The sequence below is a fragment of the Rhinolophus sinicus genome, linkage group LG03 (genome assembly GCF_036562045.2).
Source record: "Rhinolophus sinicus isolate RSC01 linkage group LG03, ASM3656204v1, whole genome shotgun sequence".
Lineage (NCBI taxonomy): Eukaryota > Metazoa > Chordata > Mammalia > Chiroptera > Rhinolophidae > Rhinolophus > Rhinolophus sinicus.
This window is the reverse complement of record NC_133753.1, coordinates 141,342,566-141,366,025: the sequence shown is the minus strand read 5'-3', so window position 1 is coordinate 141,366,025 and position 23,460 is coordinate 141,342,566. Positions and strand designations below refer to the sequence as shown.

Here is a 23,460-nt window from a genome sequence, read left to right as displayed (position 1 = left end):
ACTTCTGTTTAGCTAGAATTTAAACTCTATGGGAGAAAGTACCCATATGTCTGCTGAATATTATATTTTCTCTGTCTGGCAGGGCATGTTATCAATAATGAAGGAGGCTTTATTATAAGCTAAGCACCCCCTAATTTTATTATTTCCTATTTTTGATTTTCTAAATTGGTTTCACTAGCTATTTTCTAGAGTAGCATTACCTTTTAATAGTGTAAGGGTACCTTTTTTGAATGATTTCTGGACAATGCTCCTACTGGTTCTATTCAAACAGTTTATTTTGGTGTGGTCAATTATCTGAAAGTGTATTTCAATGAGAAAAATCTTTCTTTTGTTTCTACATAGGTTAGTTAATATTTGAGGAGATACCTGAATATTCCCTGCCACAGTTGTAAACCAATTGAGAAATAATACACAGGAAAAGATAGGGAGGGCCACCAAAATATAATCCTGATAGAAGGTCGTCATGTAAGAATTAGGTTATGTCTGTATTCTTGTGTGTTTCCTAATGCTGAACCTCGGCAGTAGGCATACTCACCCACCCAACAGTTCTGGAACAAGAAGAAAAGTGTGAACTAAATTACATTGCCTTACGCGTTCAAGTTCAAAGAAAATAAAGAAACTCAGTTGGGAGGACTCTCCCAATAAAAGGCTACGTTTGGCATTATGGATTTAGCATATGGCAGGACCTGTATTCCACCTATGCATAATTCCTCTTCTCTCACAGAGTTCCATTTGAGCTATCATTAGATTCTTCCATATGTTTATGAATTTGACTTCATGGTATCCCCATTGTGAGTTCTTTTACAAAGTTCTTTCTTTTCAGCACAGTATATTCAGAGCATCTGAATCTCCATTTTTCCTTTAGTCCCGTATTTCTACATTGCAGAATTGAATTGAGTACTTTCCAGTCACAAAGACCATATCTCGTCATGAGCAGGCATTTCCAGGTCTCTGGCACTGTGACTATTTCCATTGCCTCTTACGGAATTGCCTAGGCATAAGAAATACACTTATGAAGGAAGTTTTCTTCTTCATAAGTAATTAACCAATCTGGAACAAATGTGTCATCATGTAGTGAAAGATAATTCTTGAAACTTATGCAAAAGCTACATTAATTTTACATTATTTTCCCCCACATTTTCTTTCCTAGTGTGAATGTAAATCAGATTTGAGTTAGTTGATCTAGCACTGTCTGCCTAGGGATGGAGCTCACAATTTAATTTAGAATCTCATTAGTACATGAAACTCATTTGTTTGTCAATTTAAAACCACTGATACTGTTCTCACCCCACTGTCATAAAACTCATCCAGCTCCTCCTCCATGCCCCTCCCCCTGCCCCATTAAACTTTTGCCTCAGTTGCAACAACTTTTGTGTGACCTGGGAAATGGAAAGAGGCCAGGTGTATGAGGCAAATAGTACTCAGACCAACAGAAGAGAAAGAAGCATCCCTCCCCCTTCACCCCTCCCTGCAATTCCTAAACCTTTAGCTCCACCCATAAATGAATGGCAATTTAGTTTTGCATGACATTTTATGTTTTTCTTCAAACATTCTGAGACTAGACTTTCATTATATTCTGGCATTGATTTTATAGTAACTTTTGATTCAGTTTAGATTTAGATTTGGTCTCTAAGCCTCTCAAGTCTTTTCTAATGTACTCTCTAGTTTTTTGTTTTTTTTTTCCTAATTTATCTATTGAAGATACTGGATTTTTCTTACTACATCCTTATGCTATAAGTTCCTCTGTACCCTGCATATTGCAAATTAGATCATGAGGCTCAATCAGATTAAAGTTTGAGGTTTAGGCAAGAATTCTCCTAGCTGGTATTGTATACATGTTTTATGAGGTATACAATTTCTGAGTATATCAGTTGATGATGTTAATTGGTACTGATAATCATTGCCCAGATGTAATTTCATTAGACATTTTAAAAATAGTTATATTCTTCCACTATCTTCTATGTCTGTCATTTTATCTGTTTTTATTGCAGAAAATTAACGGTCTCTTCCACATTTCATGCTTCTCAGTTCTATTTCCTATTTTATGAACTGATTATCTGAACTACGGATTGTAACTACTTAATCATTTTCAATAATGACTTGAATTGTTTTTTAAACAACATTTAATCAGTTTAGTTTTTGTTTCCCAGCTATTCTGCTTTCTTTTATTCCTTCCAAAAGAATAGTAGCAGCTATTTTCAAAATTTACTTTTGTGTCGGTGTTCTATATAAGGGATGGCACAGCTATTTTTTCCCCTCGACTTTTACTCAGTTCTTTAAAACTTTATTAAGTAAAGTTATTATTGTTTCACCTCATTTTTTCTTGTGATTATTTGGCTAATTTTTAGAGACCAAGTCTAAGTGTAGGCAGATTTGAGATATTGTGGCAAGTGCTCAGTTTATGGCTTTGTTTGGTATTGGGGAAGTACAACTGGTGCCATTGCTAGAAGAAAAATGCCAAGATCCATCTATAAACTGAAGGAATGACTTAGTGTAGAGCCAAAGGGAAGATTGTATTTTATTTCTTTGATACTGAAACTTTTGTTCTTACATGTGGTTTTTATATCCACAGCAGAATTCTCAGCATGATGTATCATATGGGTTTGGGATTGGGGAGCACCCTCTCTTGGAAAGATGTTTTCATTCCCCTTCCCATACTCTGAATAGTAAAGACTAGCTCTACTTAACAGCAGAGTACATCTTCTGTATTTGAAACTGGGGAGCATGTCAACTGGAGATGAACATTTCACTCCTGCCCTCTTTCTTAGACCTTCAGAATTGGATTTAGAATTTAGGCCAATTTTTTTTTTTCCAGCTTCATTGAGGAATAATTATTATACAAAAACACTGCACATACTTAATGTATACAATTTGATGAGTTTAGACATATGCCATATACCCATGATACTATCACCATAATAAGGTAATAAAAAAAAAAATCCATCACCTCCAAAAGTTTCCTTGTGTCCATTTATTTTGTTTTGTTTTATTTTAATGGTAATCCCATTTAATGGGAGGTCTACCCTCTTAACATATTTTGAAGTATACAATATTGTATTTTTTGCATCTACTCTTTTCTTTTTGTGGCCCCAACATTATTGGCTATATTACAGGCTGGGATGTTGAGACCACCCTCAATGTTACATTTCCTATATTGCACACAGTAGATTGATCCTACTGAGCCAAATGCTTTGAATCTAACCTATAGCTGCAGTACTTATAGTTCATTCCTCCCTGGTTTGCAACCCTGACTTCTGGTAGCATGCTTCTTTGAAGGGCTGCCTATGAGTCTGACTGACAGAAAATACCATTGCTGGGTCCTAACCCATTAGGTGAAAGAATATTGAATATCGTGGGCATTTGTTTTTCTCTCTGTCATTCTTATAAACAATAGTTAAGAATTGGTTTTCTCTTTAGGATGATTTCATGAATATATTAGGGAGAAATAAGAAAAGGGAAATTTAGTTATATTTCTATCTTCTAAGAAGGCCATTGTATGTACTTATAAAAATCTATTCATTTATTAATACACATTTATTATAATTCATTTACTTTTACATAAGAATGCAGAATATCTAGTAATACAATATTGCTTTTTGTATTCCCCACCCTACTTTGCTAAAAGGGACACCTTTCTAGTCAATCATAACCAGAAAATGACTTCTCCTACACTAAGGCAGGCTGCTGCTGTGAGAAGCCACCCCAAAAGACAGGGGTTTCATAAAGTCAAGACAGCTCTTTCTGTGGTAAATTTTACCTCTTTTCTTCAGGGCATGCATCAAAATGATCAACAAAGAGTTAGTTGGAAACGGTGCCTAGAATACAATTCTGATTATCATCCTTATTTTACATTTTCTACCTACTTAAACTTGGGATTTGCATTTTGATTTTGGAAAACAAAAGGAAAGAAAATTTCATCTAATAAAATGATAAAAAGACCACTTTCAAAAAATAAGATTTAACACTAGATCTACAATATTTACAACATAATTATATAAGTAGTTTTCTTTTCATTTCTTTTTTTTTCTCCCTCCTTCAATTTCCCTCTCTTCCTTCCATTTATTTTATTTTATTTTTTTGTTCTTTTCTTTTTATAAGAAAGGAGTTTTAACTCTACATTTTGTGTTCATTACTCACTTAGGGGAAAATGGATTAGAATAAAGAAATGTGTGAAAACTATATTCAGAGTTGCTCTGTATAATTAATGAATCATCTCCTTTAAGCAGAGAATCAGGATGTTAAACTTTGCTGACTGTGATTATTAGTACGAAAACCTCCACATTCTGACTCACTATTTTCTCATCCTGAAGATCTTGATCTTTACCAGTGTTTATATCACAAATGTTGAATCCAAAGGATTTGACCTTCACCTAACTTCAACACCAGTTTCTTCCAAACCTGTGGGCCACTAGAGAGAAATAAGAACCTTCTTTTTCAAATGCCACTAACCTCTGCTGGCTGCACTACTGAGCTGACTTATTAATGATTAACCACTCAGTCATAAAATGTTGGTAATAATAATTTTATTTAGTCAAAGTGCCACATTGAAATTTATAGGGATGAACTTATTTTCACAGTGCCAATTGTGAATAAGTTAAATTAGGTAAATTCCTTTGAGTGTAGAAAACATAATATGTCATTTCCAATTTTTAAAAACAATAGTATCTCATTGAGGACTTCATCCAATCACATCATGTGTGTTGTAGAGCAGTTCTAGTCACTTTTCAGCCACTTTTTCTTCCCTTTTTTTGTATTTTTCTCTACCTAAATGATATGAGTTATTTTCTCTTTCTTCTCTCACTCTGTTTACTTCATATATACTATCCAATGGTTGATTTAAAAATTCCATCTACTCTACAGTTTTATCTACACTATTCCATTATTTCAAAATCTTCTGCTTGCCTGAACTACAGAATTTGCAAAAGCTTCCCATTTTCTTGCCATAATTATCTTTCTACACCACTTTTTGTCCATTTTGCTACTAGAGTTATCCATCTGAAAAACAAAACTGATTATTCATTCCCTCCCTTAGAATCCTTTACTAATTGCTTTCTGCATATCAGAACTCCTTAGTTTGATGCATAATGACTTTGGAATCTGCCTCAAACTTTGATTAGGTAGATGGTATCATTTACGGTCTGAGTGACCCTCCTGTACTTTTATTTAGAGAAAATACAGGACCAAGTAGAATTCTTGGGTACATCTGGAAGGAGCAGAGGTTTATTATATTTAAGTGTCACTGTGGTATTACTATTCCAGAACAGTCTATAAAAAAAGACAGATTTAAATAGAAAGTCCAAAAACCTCACATGTCACCACATTTGAAGGAGGATGGTCCAATAGCAGCATCAAGTCTTAAATGGTTCAATAGCCAAGGTAACCCCTGGCAAAGGAGTCCGACAGGTAAATCCATGGGTGCAAATCAGGAGGCATTAACATCTTAAGCCTGTGAGTAACCACCTTCATTAACTTATATTTATTGAGAGAGATAGTAAATTGATAGAGAGTATTGGATGATTGAAAGACCAATTTGTTACTTTAAACAAGCAACTCCAAAACTGTAGCAACTTATGACAGTAAACATTAATTTCTTGCTTATACATTTGTAAATTAGCTCTGCTCTACTTCTCGTGTCTTTTTATTCTAGAATCTATGCTGAAGGAGCAGCCTCTATATAGGATATGCTATTTTCCTGGCAGAGGACAGAAGCAAGCTCAACAAAACCATGTAAGCACGTTTAAAGCTTCGGCCCAGAGGGTATATGTCACATCAATTAGCAAAAGCAAGTCACATGGCTAAGACTGACAATGGGGTAGGAAAGTATCTACCTACAGGAAGGTGTGGGGGTGAATTATACTCCTAGAGGGGAGAGAGTTGATAATTCGGAACAATAATAAAATATACCTTATATCTCAAATATATTCTGCCTTATGATTCTCCCCTACTCCTCCTGTGGAATTCATCATTTTAGGAAGATGCTACATATGCTCAGCCTTGTCCTGGGATAATTTGAATATTTGATATCTTATTGGTCAGATTATACATGACATCAGGTAATCAGCTATAAAAGAAGGAATTACAATTTTTAGGTAATATGTAGTTATTTTTATAATTATTTGTGTGCATATCTTTACTTAGATTATGAGAATACAATCTAAACTTTTCAGACATTTCTATACCATATGTAAGGCATTTTCTTATATTACATTCTGATAACCGTTCTGGCGCATGTTTCTTCATTTTCTGATATTAAATCATTATCAAATACGATTTGTAATCCTTTCTCTGCATGCAAGGTTGCCAGTGGGTAGGCTGGGTGGACATAACACACACTACCAATATGTAGGATTTATATAAAATTATAGGGAAATTACCTGTGTGTCTAGGTTAAATGAATTTAATGCTTTATACATATTTTCTGCAATGATCTACAAAAATATTCTTTATAGATATTAATTTATAACTAATAATGTTATGAACACAGATTTGAGACAATGCTATTATACCATACACAAAGTGTTAAAATAAGTACATTATTTTGAGATTCAGGGTGGATCACCAATTTACACTTGCAAGACACTAAAGATTCTGAAGAACTTAATAAGAACTTCATTGATATCTACTGAATGTACCTTTCACTTTCAAGTTTAGCTATTCATATAACAAGAAATTAAACAGAAATTGGACTCTCTGCACTTCTGATAGCATAGTTATGTATGAGACATGCCACCTTAGGGAGAGGTAGAATAAGGCTCTATAGTGAGCCCATTTGAGAACAAATATTAGGGATAGATGGCTGAATATACGGCTTATATTGAATTACGAAAAGTGAAATCTTTCCTTTATTTTAATTTATAATTTGGTTCCCATAATATTTTTATTCCCTCTTCTTAGTCTCTTATCATTACTATGCTGATCATCTTAGGAGTCATAAAATAGTGATGACATATACATAAAATATGAGTAAAACTGCTATTATAACATTTAGTTCCTATATCAGGAAGGTAAAATTTGGAGAATTATTTACTTTTCTGTTTATCAAAAAGAACCTCAGGATGGAGGGTTTTGTTTTTTGTCAATTTATGTAATTATCTAGTTTGTGGATTATTTTTCTGGTGCTTAATTTGCAAATTTCCTACAGACTGAATGAAAATCTATCTATTGTTTGTTAATTGGACAGCAATACAAAAAGAAGTAAATATTTCATTTATCCATTTTGCTACAGGATAATAGTGCTGATAAGATACCATAATAAATCATGGATAACAGCCCTGTAGAAAGAGAAAATTTTACTTTGCTTGGTTTCTCTTTGCCAACTCTATGAGTGTCCCACCGAAATTTTACTACTTTTTTTTATTGTTTGTTTTCAGGATATGCAATAATTTTAAAATATGTTGTTTCCAGATTTTACACAAGGTGTTAATATTTTTTATGGTATTTTTCAAACAGTGAGAAAGCTGGATTTGTGGTTAAGCATTGAAAAACCAAGTCAGTAAATATTGATTGAATATTTAGTTATCAGAAAGATTACCAGTTAAATACAGAACCTACTGATTACATGTCAGATATAGAAAAAAGTCACTGGAAGACATACCACTTACAGCATCTTCTTACTGACCCCACTCTCATTCCTTTCTGGGTGGGAAGTTTACTTACTTGGCTAGTTAAGAGGTCTCTGGGTGAAAGGTAGAGAGGATAATAGAAAGACCAGGAAGAAAGTTGTCTTTAGCTACCTAAAAAAGAGAAGGTAATATTTGGAGAAAAAAAAAAAAAAGATATACAATACAAGGTATAAAGAAGTTGGAAAGCTTGGCAGAAGAGAGAGAAAAAAAGAATACAAAATCCCAGCATCTTGGAAGAATCAGAAAGCCAGATGAAAAATAATGAAATTAGACTGCTATCTGTCACTGTGTACCAAAATTAACTCAAAATGGATCAAAGACCTAAACATAAGACCTGAAACAATAAACTACATAAAAGAAAACATAGGTACTAAATTATGGACCTTGGGTTCAAAGAGGATTTTATGAATTTGACCTCAAAGGCAAGGGAAATAAAAGGTAAAACAAATGAATGGGACTATATCAAACTAAAAAGCTTCTGCACAGCAAAAGAAACCATTGACAAAAGAAAGAGGCAAACCAACCAAATGGAAGAAAATATTTGCAAAAAACACCTCTGATGAGGGGCTAATATCCAAAATTTATAAAGAACTCATACAACTCAGCAACATAAAAACGAAAACTCAAATTAAAAAATGGGCAGAGGACCTGAATAAACACCTCTTCAAAGAGGACATGCAGATGGCCAATAAACCTATCAAAAGATGCTCAACATCACTAATCATCAGAGAAATGCAAATAAAAACCACAATGAGATATCACCTCACACTGATTAGAATGGTTATCATCAACAAAACAAATAATAGCAAGTGTTGGAGAGGCTGTGAAGAAAAAGGAACCATAATACACTGTTGGGAATGCAGATTGTTGGAAGACAGTGTGGAGGTTCCTCAAAAAATTAAGAATAGAATTACCATATGACCCAGCAATCCCTCTCCTGGGTATATACCTAAAAAGTCTGAAAACATCTATCCGTAAAGATATATGTGCTCTAATGTTCCTTACAGCTTATTTATGGTGGTCAAGACATGGAAACAACCAAAGGGTACTGTGATAGATGATTGGATAAAGAAGATGTGGTATATTACACAATGGAATACTATTCTGCCATAAGAAATGATGAAATTGTGTCATTTGTGACAACATGGATGGATCTTGAGATTATTATGCTAAGTGAAATAAGTCAGACAGAAAAATAGAGAACCATATGACTTCACTGATATGTGGGATATAAAATTGAAAGCAACAAAATAACAAGACAAACAAATGAAACAAAAACTCATAGACACAGACAAAGTTTAGTGGTTACCAGCGGGTAATGGGGGTGGGGAGTGGTAGATGAGGGTAAATGGGTCAAATATATAGTGATGGAAGGAAAACTGACTCTGGGTGGTGAAAACACAATGTGATATATAGATGATGAAGTACAGAATCGTACACCTGAAACCTATGTAATTTTACTAACCATTGTCACCTCAATAAATTTTAATTAAAACCAAAAAAACTTCAAAAAACAACATCTGATGGGGCATGTCAAAGGCATACAAGAACCAACTTGAAAGACCTTCCAAGGGTCAAACCCAGAACAATTTGAGCAATAAAATAAATAACATAATTACATTGGCTTCTTAGCGCTGCCATGAAAAATTACCACAAACTGGGGCTGGCCCGGTAGCTCAGGTGGTTAGAGTTTCGTGCTCCCAACTCTGAAGGCTGCCCGTTTGATTCCCACATGGACCAGTGGGCTCTCAACCACAAGGTTGCCAGTTCAATTCCTCGAGTCCCTCAAGGGATGGTTGGCATCACCCCCTGCAACTAAGATTGAACATGGCACCTTGAGCTGAGCTGCCACTGAGCTCCCGGATGGCTCAGTTGGTTGGAGCACGTCCTCTCAACCACAAGGTTGCCGGTTCAACTCCCGCAAGGGATGGTGGGCTGCGACCCTGCAACTAGCAATGGCAACTGGACCTGGAGCTGAGCTGCACCTTCCACAACTAAGACTGAAAAGACAACAATGTGAAGCTGAACAGCACCCTACACAACTAAAATCAAAAGGACAACAACTTGACTTGGAAAAGAAAAGTCCTGGAAGTACATACTGTTCCCCTTCCCCAATAAAATCTTTAAAAAAAAAAGATTACCACAAACTTTCTGGCTTAATACAACAGAAATTTATTCTCTACAAGTTCTGGAGTCTAGAAATCCAAAATCAATGTATCAGCAGGGCAATGCTCTCTCTGAAAACTATAGGTGAGGACCCTTCCTTGCCTCTTCCTAGCTTCTGATGGTTGTCAACAATCCTTGGCATTTTGACTTGTAAAATTCATCATTCCAATCTCTACCTCTGCCATAGCATTCACCCATATGAGTGTGCCAATCCTTGGTTCCAATTTTTCTTCTTATACGACACCAGTGATATTGGATTTAGGTCCCACCTTAATCCAGTAAGACCTCATTTTAACTTGATTAAATCTGCAGAGACTGTTTCCAAATAAAACTGCATTCACAAAATCAGATGGACATGAATCTTTGGGGATTCTAGTCAACCCAGTACAATGATATTAGAGCATAACCCCAAGTATGAAAGATATACATATACATATAAATATATATGAATATACAAATATACATGAGGTCTGACAATTAGGTTTGCAAACTTGTTGCAACGATGATTTTTTGATACCAGAGGGATTATTCATTATGAATTTGTACCAACTGGACAAACAGTTCACCAAGTTTATTATTTGCAAGTGCTGAAAAAGCTGAGTGAAAAACTTAGACGACCTGAACTTTTCAGCAACAATTCATGACTCTTGCATCATGACAATGGACCAGCTCACATGGCACTGTCTGTGAGTTTTTAGTCAGTAAACAAATAACTGTATTGGAACACCCTCACCTGATCTACCCCCCAAAGACTTCTTTCTTTACCTGAAGATAAAATAAATTTTAAAAGGAAGACATTTTGATGATATTCAGGACATTAAGTGTAATACAATGACAGCTCTGATAGCCGTTCCAGAAAAAGAGTTCCAAAATTGCTTTGAAGGGTGGACTAGGCACTGGCATCAGTGCATAGCTTCCCAAGGGGAGTACTTCGAAAGTGACCATAGTGATATTCAGCAATGAGGTATGTAGCACTTTTTCTAGGATGAGTTTGTGAACTTAATTGTCAGATCTCATCTATGACTACATACTGATAAAAACAAATAATACAATAAATATGTGTGAAGGGAGACACAGATGCTTCTTACAAATGAATTCCAAATATATATGTAGATACCCCCCTCTAGAGGAGATGGAACTTATTTCCCCAATCTCCTCATGTATCGTCTCACACACACACACACACACACACACACACACACACAAACAATACACACTTTGAGTGTGTACTGGATTTAGTGACTGATAGCCAAAGAATAGAGTATGGAATGAAAAAACTACTAACTTTACAATGCAGAAAACAGGATGGCTTTAATCAAATGATAAATGTTAACATCACCAGGATATGTCATACAATAAAATGTACACCCTGATATGATATGATGAGGAAGGAAATTCACCTATGTGTATTCTTCTCTAAAACCCATAACCCCAAGCTAAACATGAAAAAAATATGAAATATGCCAACATGGGGGGACATTCTACAAAATAACTGACTAGTACTCATCAAAATTGTTAAAACAGAGAAAGATCCAAGATGTCAGAGTATATAAACAGTGTGCCTGCTTCCTTCCATGAACACATTAAAATAACTACTAAATTATAGAACAATCAACCTGAAAAATCTTCTGACTTCTAGCTTAACAGAAGTCCTATAACTAAGGATATAAAGAAAAAGCCACGTTGAGATTGTTAGGAGGGGCAAAGGTGCCAAATTGGCCACCACAAACCTCTGTGTGGTGGTTGAGAATCAAGAGGGTTATCTTGACTGCTGTGGTTTCCCCTGGAAGAGTGAGGGACCCTAGCCTTACATCAAGCTCCTCAGCCTGGAGTTCTGGTGCCAGGTAGAGGAGACCCCACAACTTCTGGCTGTGAAAAAGAGTGGGGATTCTGACCATTTGGGTGTGAGAGAAGGCTGGGAAACCCAGACGTCCTCTTAAGGGGCCTGTGCACATACTGATTCCCTCGCAGGCACTCACCCTGGGCTTCAGAGGATTGATGGTAACTTGGGAGACATCAGAGGCATATAGGGCGGGTGTGTTGCTGAGATGTGTTGTTTCAGGGCAAAGGCTGGAGGACAATCGACATTTTCTCTGCGAGGAGTCCTTCTACAGGGCAGCTGGCAGGCAAGCGCCATCATTCTTGTGTTGAGCCCTCCCCTATATGGTCAAATATTAATCAGATTCATCTGGTAAGCTCTGCAGCTCCATCCTGTTGACTCAGTGAGAAGCTAATCTACCCAACTCCTCTAACACCGGAGGCACTTTCTCTGTGAGCACCCAGCCCCACCCACACTACACCCTTTCCTGGAAAACTATTGGAATCCCTGGGCTCCAGGTGGGTGGCCAGTGGCCTCAGTGTGCTCTGAGCCTTTCACTGAGTAAATCCAGGCTAGGCACTGGCACCAAATCAGAATCTACATTAACCTGGTGAACACAACTCTTCCCGCATTAGTGACTTCCTGAGACCCTGCATCACCCAGCTTGCATACCACACAAGGCTTTATCAGTGGCTAAATGTTAAGGGAGCCAGAGGGTGGCAGCAGGCTTCTGGGGTGTCCTAATTTTTGTGCCGCTACCCCAGGCCCGGTTCTGGTGGCAGACGTCCTCAGTTCCTAGCATGACCTCTCCTATGTGCTTTCCAGTTCAGCAAAGGCAACAAACTACAGATCACTTCGTAGCTCCTACAAGGTAGTCCCCGGCCTGTCACAGGCAGTGGGTGACCTGGGCTTGCACTGGAACCCCTCCCAAGAGGCCTCAGAAACAACATACTTGGAGGTTGGCTTCAGACCACAACAGAGCACTACCCAATCAGTGCCACAAGTGGCACATCCAAAAGACAGTCTCAACAGACACAGGAGCCCACTGGGGTGAATCCCAAACCCCCACACAGCAGCGTGTAAGCTGTAGACATGGCCAAATCCCAATCAGCCTTGGGGTCAATCCCACCCACTGATGGGCCAATAGCAATCAAGGCTCAACTATAACAGGAGGGTATATACAACCCACAAAGGGACAGTCTTGGAGCACTGGCTCAGGTGACCAGGGAGACTATGCCAGGGCTCCATAGGGCACCTACCACATAAGTCCACCTGGCCAAGACTGGGAGACATAGCTGATCTACCTAATACATAGAAACAAACACAGAGAGGCAGCCAAAATGAGGAAACAAAGAAATACATCTCAAATGAAAGAATTGGAGAAAACTCCAGAAACATAACTAAACAAAATGGAGGCAAGCAACCTACCAGATACAGAGTTCAAAACAATGGTTATAGGGATGTTCAAGGAACTTAGTGAGAACTTCAACAAAGAGATAGCAAGCATAAAAAAGGATATAGAAACCATAAAAAAGAATCAGTCAGAGTGAAGAATATAATAATGGAAATGGAGAATGCACTATAAGGAATCACCAGCAGACTAGATGAAGCAGAGGATCAAATCAGAAATTTGGAAGACAAGTTAGCAGAAAACACCCAATCAGAATGGCAAAAAGAAAAAAAGAATCCCCTCCAAAAATGAGGATAGTTTACGAGACTTCTGGGACAACATCAAGCATAACAACATTCACATCATACTGTAGTAGAATAGACATACAAGTCCAGGAAGCACAGAGAGTCCCAAACAAGATGAAGCCAAACAGGCCCACACCAAGACACATTATAATTAAAATACCAAAGGTTAAAGACAAAGAGAGAATCCTAAAAGCAGAAAAAGAAGGCCACTGGTAACTTATAAGGGAGTACCCATAAGGTTATCAGCTGATTTCTCAACAGAAACTTTGCAGGTCAGAAGGGATTGGCACAAGATATTCAATGTGATGGAAAGCAAGGACCCCCAACCAAGACTACTCTAACCAAGAAAGCTATCATTGAAAATTGAAGGACAGATAAAGAGCTTCCTAGACAAGAAAAAAGCTACTGGAGTTCCTCACCACCAAGCCAATATTACAAGGAATGTTAGAGGGACTTCTTTAAGAGAGGTGGAAAAAAATTTAAAAAATATGAATAATAAAGAGGCTATAAATACATATCTATCAACAATTGCTTTCAATACAAATGGGTTAAACGCTGCAATCAAAAACACAGAGTGGCTGAATGGATAAGAAAACAAAACCCTTAATATGCTGTATACAAAAGACTTACTTCAGATCAAAGACCCACACAGATTGAAAGTAAAGGGATGGAAAAAGATACTTCATAAAAATGTAAACAAAAAACTGAAAAAAGCTGGGATAACAATATTTATACCAGACAAAATAGACTTTAAAATAAAGGCTATAACAAGAGACAAAGAAGAACTCAGTAATCCCACTTCTAGGTGTTTATCCGAAGAAACCCAAAACACTACTTTGAGGGGACTTGTGCATCCATGTGTTCACTGCAGCGTTGTTTACAGTGGCCAAGATGTGGAGACATATCCAATGTAATAATGGATAAAGAGCAGGTGGTACAATGAAATATTGCTCAGCCTTTGAAGGGAATGGGGTTTTGCCATCTGCAGTGGCATGGATGGACCTGGAGGGTATTGTGCTGAGTGGAGTGTAAGACAAGGAAAGACAGATGCAATGTGATTTCACTTATTATGGAATCTGGAAAGCAAAATAAACAAGCAAACAAAACAGAAACAAACTCATAGATACAGAAAACATTTTGATGGTTGCCAGATGCGGGGGGGCGGGGGATAGGGTGTGAATAAAGGCGAAGGGATTAGAAAGTACAAATGCATCGTTAAAAAGTAGTTATGGGGATGTAGGTATAGCGTAAGGGACATAGTCAATAATAGTTATTACAATAACTATAGTTATAGTGTCAGATAAGTACTAGATTTATCGGGGTGATGGGAGGGGTTTTGGGGGTGAAAAAGGTGAAGGGATTAAGAATTACAAATGGGTAGTTATAAAATAGTCACAGGGATGCAAAATAAAACAGGGAATATAATCAATATTATGGTAATAACTATGTATAGTGCTAGGTGAGTATTAGACTAGTTAGGGGAATTATTTCTTAAATGATCTAAGTGTCTGACTGCTAGGCTATACACCTGAAATTAATATAAAATAATATTGATTGTCAATTATAATTGAAAAATTTTAAAAAGGGGGAAATAGTGAAGGGGAAGAAGAGGTCCAAATCTCCAGGTATAAAACAAATAAGTCTTGGAGATGTAATATAGGGTATAGGGAATACAGCATAGGGAATACAGTTAATAATGTGATAGCATAATAGTACAGTGTCAGATGGGTGCTGGACTTGTCATGGTGATCACTTCTTTACATAGAGAAATGTTGAATAACTATGGTGTACCCCTGAAACTAACATAATATTATATGTTAGCTATATTTTTCATAAAATTCTTTAAAAAAAACTGTTAAAACATTAAAACAAAGAAAGATGGAAAAGATGCCACAGATCAGGGAAAACTAATGAGGAGACTCAATGACTAAATGCAAGGTGGTATCCTGAAATCAACTATGGGGCAGATAAAGAACCTTAGCATAAAAACCAGTGAAATTCAAATGAAGTCTTGAGTTTAGTTAATAGTAATATACCAGTGTTACCTTCTTAGTTTTCACAAATATACCACGGCAACAAATATAAGATGTTGACATTAGGGAAAACTGTATGAAGAGTATAGGGGGAACTGTCTATATTATTTTTGCAATATTTCTGAAAATAAAAATTGTTTCAAAATAAAAAAGATTATTTTAAAAAGCAGTTGGTATTTTTATAAAAGAAGAAAAAAATGAATGATTATTTGACATGTGAGACGTTGGGGAGCACCGTGAAAAGAGTAGTACTAATATAAACAAGTTTTCCAGTTTTGGTGCATGTGCTGGGCTTTCACTGCTTTCGTAAGAGATGATGGATATTAATGTTTTTTGTGGGGGTTTTTTTATTATTTTCCTCAGATTTCTGTTATATTTGATGTAATTCTATACTGAGATTGACCTTAGGTGGAAAGCAAAGGTTTTGTTATTTATGTTATATATAAAATTTGAAAACAACCAACAACTTCCAGTAAGGGTAGCAGTTAGGGTTAAAAAAAATGGAAGCTCTCTTATAAAAGAGTTTCAAACAAACTTGTAATACATGAACAATCCTTAACACTATAGAATTTACCTTTGCCCTTTCTTTGATTAACAGTATTATGGAATTCTATCTTCCATGTTCAATTCTAATTTCTGTAAATGAAGGATTCTTCCTACCTTCACTGTATCTTTCTAAAGTGATGCTTTACTTAATAGAGGTATACAAATATTGACTGCTGGGCTTATGTCTATGACCCAAAACTCTTAAAAAGTGTAGCCCTTATTTTAAAGTTAATTAAAATTTCTATTTTTCAATCACCTGATACTTTTGAGTATTCTTTAATTTTTCTGGATTTTAGACATACTGAATTGTTGGGCTGAGTGAACACTCTGAGACCAAATTAAAGAAACCCAATCAGTATTAATAGCCAACTTCTCATGAAGTACGTTAAAGTAGAGCTAGATTTTTAAAAATAAAACGTGCTCTTAGTTCTTGAATGAAATTACATTTGAAAAAGCTTCAGAATAAATGAAAATTAAAACTAAAACTTTCCTTTTCAATCTATTTGCCTAGCCTTGTTTAAATTTACCTATAGCCTAATTTTAGACCTGCGTTATGCAAACATGCTTGTATGTATACGAGAGTTACTCATTTTACTTAAAGTATTACTCATGATTGAATAATTTTTCCAAAATACATAAAACAGTAAATTGAGAAATAAGCTTAGCTTTAGGAACAGAAGAAAAGAATATGTGAAAACTGTTATTATTAAACTAGTAGAAAAAAGATGAATATCAATATATTCACAGCTAAAATTTCAAAGTGTACTTTAATTACAATGCCAATGCAAAGGCATTATTAAGTATATGCTTAATTTAAAATGGATATTTGCATAGATAAGATTGGATATAAAAGGTTTAAATATTTGCATTTATGCACCTTTTTTTTTTTTTTCCCCAGTTCTTAAATAAATGGCCCACTCTTGCCCTTTGCAACTGTTCGTCCTGAGGTTAGAATTTCTCCAGGGTTCTTCTGGAGAGACACACATGACCCTGGTTTCTTGCATGGAAATTTTCTCTGCCTCTCCAATGATCCGATTTCAATTGCCTATTCTTTTTCAGAAATTCCTCAAAATTTCTAGTCCATTCTTTGTTTTCTTGCACTAAGTATTTTTGTATTTATTTATTTAGTTTTTAGTTTTTCGGTCATTTAACTAGGTTTATAGGAGGGAGAGAAAGTAGATATCTATGTCACTGTTTCAGCTTGAACTTGAAATATGTCATGTTCTTTCCTCTATATCACATTTTCTCCCATTTTCTCATTTTTTAAAAATTCAATTTATTTAAACTTAACCCGAAAAACAAAAACAGTTCACATATCTCTGACTCTCCACCTCTTGCCTCTGGCAACCAACATCTATGAGCTTCAGTTTTATGTATTTATTTATTTATTTATTTTTAGATTCCACATGTAAGGGTGATTATACAGTATTAGTTTTTCTCTGTCTGACTTACTGCAGTTGGCATAATGCCCTCAAGGTCCACCCACGTTGTCACAGATGGCAAAATTTTATTCTTTTTTTATAGCTGAATGACCTCTCTCTCTCTCTCCATATATATAATCACAATTTCTGTTTCAATTTATCCATTCATGGACATTTGGGTTGTTTCTATATCTTAGCTATTGTAATTAATGCTGCAATAAATATGAGGGTGCATATAACTTTTCAAGTTAGTGTTTTCATTTGGGGGTACGGGGTAAATAGCCAAAAGTGGAACTGCTAGATCATAAGGTAGTTCTATTTTAATTTGTTGAGTAACTTTTATACTGTTTTCCATACTGGGTGCACCAATTTACATTCTCACCAACAGTGCAGAAAGGTTTCCTTTTCTCCTCATCCTTGTCAACATTTATATCTTTTTTTTTTTTTATAATAGCCATTCTAACAGGTGTGAGGTGCTATCACATTATCACATTATGGTTTTGATTTGCCTTTTCCTGATGACCAGTGATGTAGAGCATCTTTTCATGTTCCTATTGGCCATCTGTATGTCTTCTTTGGAAAAATATCTATTCAGATCTTTCTGCTAATTTTTAATTGGATTGCTTTTTTTTTTTTTTTTTTTTTACTATTCAGTTGTATGACTTCTTTATATACTTTGGATATTAGCCCCTTATCACCTTATCAGATACATGATTTACAAATATTTTCTCCCACTCAGTAGGTTGACTTTTCTTTTTATCGATAATGTTCTTTGCTGTGCAGCAGCTTTTTAGTTTGATGTAGTCTCAGTTATTTTTGCTTTTGTTACTTTTGCTTTTGGTGTGAAATTCAAAGAAAATCATCACCAAGACCTATGTCAAGAAGGTGCTGCCCGTTTTCTTTTGTGAGTTTTATGGTTTCAGACCTTAAGTTCAAGTCTATAATCGATTTTGGGTTAATTTTTGTATATGGTGTAAGTGGTCCAGTTTCTTTTGCATGTGGCTGTCCAGTTTTCCCAACACCGTTTACTGAAGAAGCTGTAAAAAATATTTTTCACCAAAATAGGCATATACCTTGTATGATGATATATATATAATTTGCAAGATAATTTGGTCAGATAAATCAGTAATAGAAATAATAATTACCTTCAAACAATTTTAGTCTTGAGTAATTTAAATTATCATCACTCTTTTGTCATCCATCATTCAGAATTTAGTCTACAAAGCTAAAGATTCATGAATGAAACATTTAACCAAGTCTATAATTGCTTTTGATAATAAATGGTGATGGAAGAAAAGATTATCATGGAGGGAGGGGTAAAAGAATAAGGTGGTTTCACATACATACCGATCTCTGTGGAGGGTAAGACAACCAATGATGGCTCCTAGACAGAGGGGATCTAATCTTGAAGAGAGTGGGAGAGACAGAAGTAGATACAAATGAAAATATGGCCATCAGGAAAATAAAGGGGTACTGAAGACAAGGGGAAAAAAATTAAAAACAGAAAGAAGTAGAGAGCAAATTGAACTAAGGACCATTCCAGAGAAGTCACTGTCTTGAGCAATCAGTTTAAAATAACATCAGTACAATTTTATTTAACCTTTAAAAGTCACTTCATACCACAGAACCATTTTTTGCTGGCCCCATGGGTTATCTCCTCAGACAGATTTAAAGGAATTTCTGTATGAAATGTATGTACAACCTGTAGACTAATTTCTGAGTCTGTGTTTTAGAGAGGATTAAATATTTGGTGTCCATCAATAATATCTGTAGCCTTCCTGAGAAGAAAGACTCCATGTATTTCATTATTTTGTTTTTCTCTTTTTACCATCATGAATCCCTTAAAATAACCAAGTTCCTATGGGTATATTATGATGGTTTTTCAAATTTCCACTAAATCATTTATCAGTAATCTTCCAGCTGTTAGGAGAGTTCAAAAAGGTATATAATTTAGTTAATCTCCCTATTAATTACTATAAATTCAATTGATTTTAAGAAAATTTAATAACTGAAATCTATACTGTGATGAAAAGGATCACCAAGATTGGTTGAGGATTGGCATAATAAATAAGGTTTTGTTTAAATACTGAAATGGTCTAAATATCATCCATTAATTACATTTTTGCATCAAAATTGTATATTCACTACTCATCAGTTTGACTCATTTCCATATCATTGATTATTGATATTATATAATTAACTAATTGAAATTTCTTAAAATAATATTTATCTGAATTGGAAAATAGAATCTTTATAAGGACAATTTTATTGATTTTGATATGGTCAAATAATCAAATTTTATAAATTGATACTAAAGGATCTTCTTAAATAAGAATGAATAAAATTCTTGTAAATTAAGAAAAATATTTTTGAAATTCCTAAATGTGATTGAAACAGTGTTTAAAGCTGTTCGCTACAATTTAATTATCTAATTATTAATCTACTTAAATTCTTTTTAAAAAATTAAGGTAAATAATCTAATTAAAATGGTCTAATAAACTCAAATCTGTCTATATTTCTATATTTTCTTTCAATATCTCCTTGAATTAACAAAAATGATAAATTAAAATGAATGATACCATAGCACTCTGGAAAACAAGAAAAGTGCATCATCAGTGAATCAGTTTTATAGAATTTCTTGGAAGATACAGCACACAAAAGAAATATGATTGGTAGGGAAATGATGAAATTTAACAAAAATCACCAGAGACCTTGAAGGTGAAACAACAAATAGAGAGGGCAGAGATAGGTTAAGAGGCAATTCTGGGTCATTATTCAGGTATCTACTTTCCAAACAGCTGAGAAAGTTGAATCCTTCCCCATATATGGGTGTAAATAGAGCTAAGGTTTGGCAGCAAAGGATTTTGTTCTGTGGCCAAAGCCCAAGGGCCATTCTCAAAATCAAATGGGTACATACATAGATGATGTTCCTAAGAAAGTTATCTTCTGAAGATGCTAGGGCCTAACAGAGAAGTCAAGCAGACCTCAAGAAACTCTAGTCTGCCACACAGACATAGAAAAAAAATAGGTTTAAGATGACAGGCAGGAAAGCAGTTCCTTTTAATAGTGGAATATGCTAGGCCTGTAGGAGTTTCCTTCTGTAACCTGCTTTTTTCCCAGGGGTATTTCAAAGAGACTAACTGGCAAAACATTCCTCTGACTTCCCCGACTTACACAGAACCTTCAGTCAGCCTTCTCACTCAGATGAGAGGCCTTGTGGGAAAACAGTCCTGAACAAGAGTAAACAGAATATATGCCAGCTACCTTTACCATTCAATTCAGTCCATCGTTTATAAGTGTGACTACGTATCCAAGAATCTTGAGAAAATTGAGGAATACCAACCACATGAAAGACAAGGTCAAATATGAACAAACAAAACAAATCAATCCATTTGTCCTTAGGGCTAAGGAAAGTGGTACAGATGATCTCTTTCAGCAGGGGAAAGATGTAATATTATTTGAGTTTTTGGAAGACTATATTCATTACAATATGGAAACCCAATTCCAGGGGAGCTAGACTATAAAAAACCATTTAGAAAACTTTCAGTGACTGAGGAGAGAAATAATGGTGACTGGTAAGGGTGAGCTAAAGGAAACTCATGAAAGTAAGAGATGTTTCACAGGTAGAACTAGTGTTGATTAAAAGTGGGGTGAGGGAAAGTCAGGAGTCAAGGTGACACCCAGACTTCTGACTTACCCTTTCACCATAATTATTCTCATTTTGGAATTTAGTGGATTTCCTTCTGACTTTCTGAGCCAAGTTATTTAGTACTGGACACGATGGAGCTCAGCTTGTCCAATTTGCTTTCTGCTGAAGCTGTGAACAGCGCACTGATTCAAAAGTGGCTTCAGGTCTCTTAAATTCCCAAATATCTGACTTTGACACCCAAGTTACTTTACTGTCTAGTAAGTCAGGTGTCTTAAGTATCTGGATGTTTTAAAGAGTTTTACCAGAACCCTTCATAGATAAGGAGAATAAGAATACTTTTAAAGTACAATATTAACATAAATCCAGGAAAAAATTGACTTTGTGATATAATAATATTGAGATTTGTTATTGTTCATTATATATGTGTATGCTTACATGGATTTATATACGTATATGTTAATATATATAATGTATAATGAACATGTGTTATAAGAATATATTTAAATTCTGTTTCTCATTGGTAGAAGGAATGATGTTTTACATTTTTAGAAATAATAAGACACATTTTGAAATATTTTGGAATATTATTATTAATGGTTGTAATTCATTCAGCTTTTTATCAAATGGAGCGATCAATTAGGCATATAATATTACACATGCAATAAACCCAAGCCTGTGCAATTGCAATCTATGGAAATTAATTGTACAGTGTTTGATTTTGCACTACACTATCTTTTTGGGTGAAATAGAAATTTCCAGCGAACATATTGCATGGCTTGTATCTCCTAATACTTCACAGACTGTGGGTATAAATGGGCCTCAATGACAATAATATATAAAGCTTCACTCTTTGTTGTCTCTATTTCAGTCTATTTATAGAAGATCCAAGCCTTTGTAATATTTCCTCAATTACATCTTGAAGTTACCAAAGGCTGTTTCTTGGTTTCTAAAGTAAAACCATGTAGTTTAATAAGTGTTTTCTATTATATAAAATTAAAACCCTATTTTTAATTTTAGTTTAATTTTAGTTTATCTTTGAACCCTTACCTAGAATAAGATTAGTACCCTAAATATAAAAGGAAAAAAAAAAAACAGACCTGAAAAGGAAGGAAAAGACTACTTTGTCTGAGGTGTTAAGTGGTTCTGAAAAATATATTGAGTTCCCTGGAATTCTTAAAGGCAAAGAGCAATTGGTTGTATAAAGGTATCCCAACAATTACTTTATGAAATTAAAACTGCATGTTAATTTCAGTTTCAAGAAAGTGTGACATTTCGACTTTCATAAATCTTGAACTTGATTCTTGCAAGAAATTAGTTTTAATATAAAGCTAGAGAAAATATTTTAAGGCTGTGTTTTGTTTCATCTTATAGTATTTCATAATTAATATAGGTTACGTTGGCATAATGCTCCTAACTTTGTTTCAGCATGTTAACATCTAATAGTAGTCTGTTGTATCTCCATCAGCATCCTTTTAAGGCACAGTTAGAATCACAATCTTATTAGATTCATGAGAGAACTGAGACCCAAAACACCCTGTGTTTTCCCAAGAACACATGGTGAGTGAGCGCTAGGACCATGGCTAGAAAGCCCGGCTTATGATTTTTAAACTTTATCTATTTTAGCAAAAGGAACATTTGAGTTACAAATAAAGGCTGTGTGTGAGATTCAGTGTAATTTGAGGGGCTGCAATATTTTCTCACAGCCTCCCACAGTGCCTAAAGCCTCAAAGTTCCAGTTAAGACACTATCCCCAAAAAGTCCCTAGTTGAATGCAAATACCCAGAGTTTCTGATTTACCCCAAATCAACGTACACAATATCTTATTTTCTGCCACACTTTCCCCACACACCAGTGCCTTGCCGCCGCTGAAATGGGAACTACAGTGAAGATGAACAGGACTTTTTAGAGATTCTATGGTGCAAAAAGTTTAAAATGAAAAAGGTGCCCAAATCATGAGTAAAATGATGCAGAGGCAAAATTCTAGACTGGTATGATCTGCCCATGTGTTGGATAAAAAAATAAATCCTTACACATTATCTGAGCATTTTTAAATTCAGCTTATTATATTGAATTAAGGTTCTACAAATACATGATTTATTTGGGTAGCAACTATTCTAACAACTCTCAGCCTTTGGGAGTTTAAGGGATTAACAATCATTCTCACTTTCAATGAACTAGTAGGAATTAGTACTTTCAAATTGTTTCCTATTAACAAAGCTGAGAGCAACTGTTCTAGGAGGTTGACGTTTCACACCAGGGGAAGGGGTAGCCAGAAGAGGAGAAGGGGTACTAAATGTAAAACACAAGTTCAAGATTTGTTTTTATTTGTTTCCTGTAAACTTAGAAATATAACAACTATTTATAGCATTATTTCCATTTATAGAAAATTCTCTGAATAAAATCCCTTGACAAGATGAATATTTGCTTGCATATTATATAGGATGCTTGCTATACTGATATCCTTATTACATTACAGTCCACAGTACTCAGAACTGTAGTCTAGAAAACT

At 35.1% G+C, this 23,460-nt stretch overlaps 1 long non-coding RNA gene across 1 annotated transcript in view; it reads left to right on the top strand.

Moving 5' to 3' along the window:
- LOC141570412 (uncharacterized) overlaps positions 1-23,460 on the top strand; it is a 64,165-nt gene that overhangs the window by 22,040 nt on the left and 18,665 nt on the right. The window contains exon 2 of the long non-coding RNA XR_012494417.1: positions 5,648-5,727. This is a non-coding gene — a long non-coding RNA (uncharacterized LOC141570412). The remainder of the gene's footprint in view (positions 1-5,647; positions 5,728-23,460) is intronic.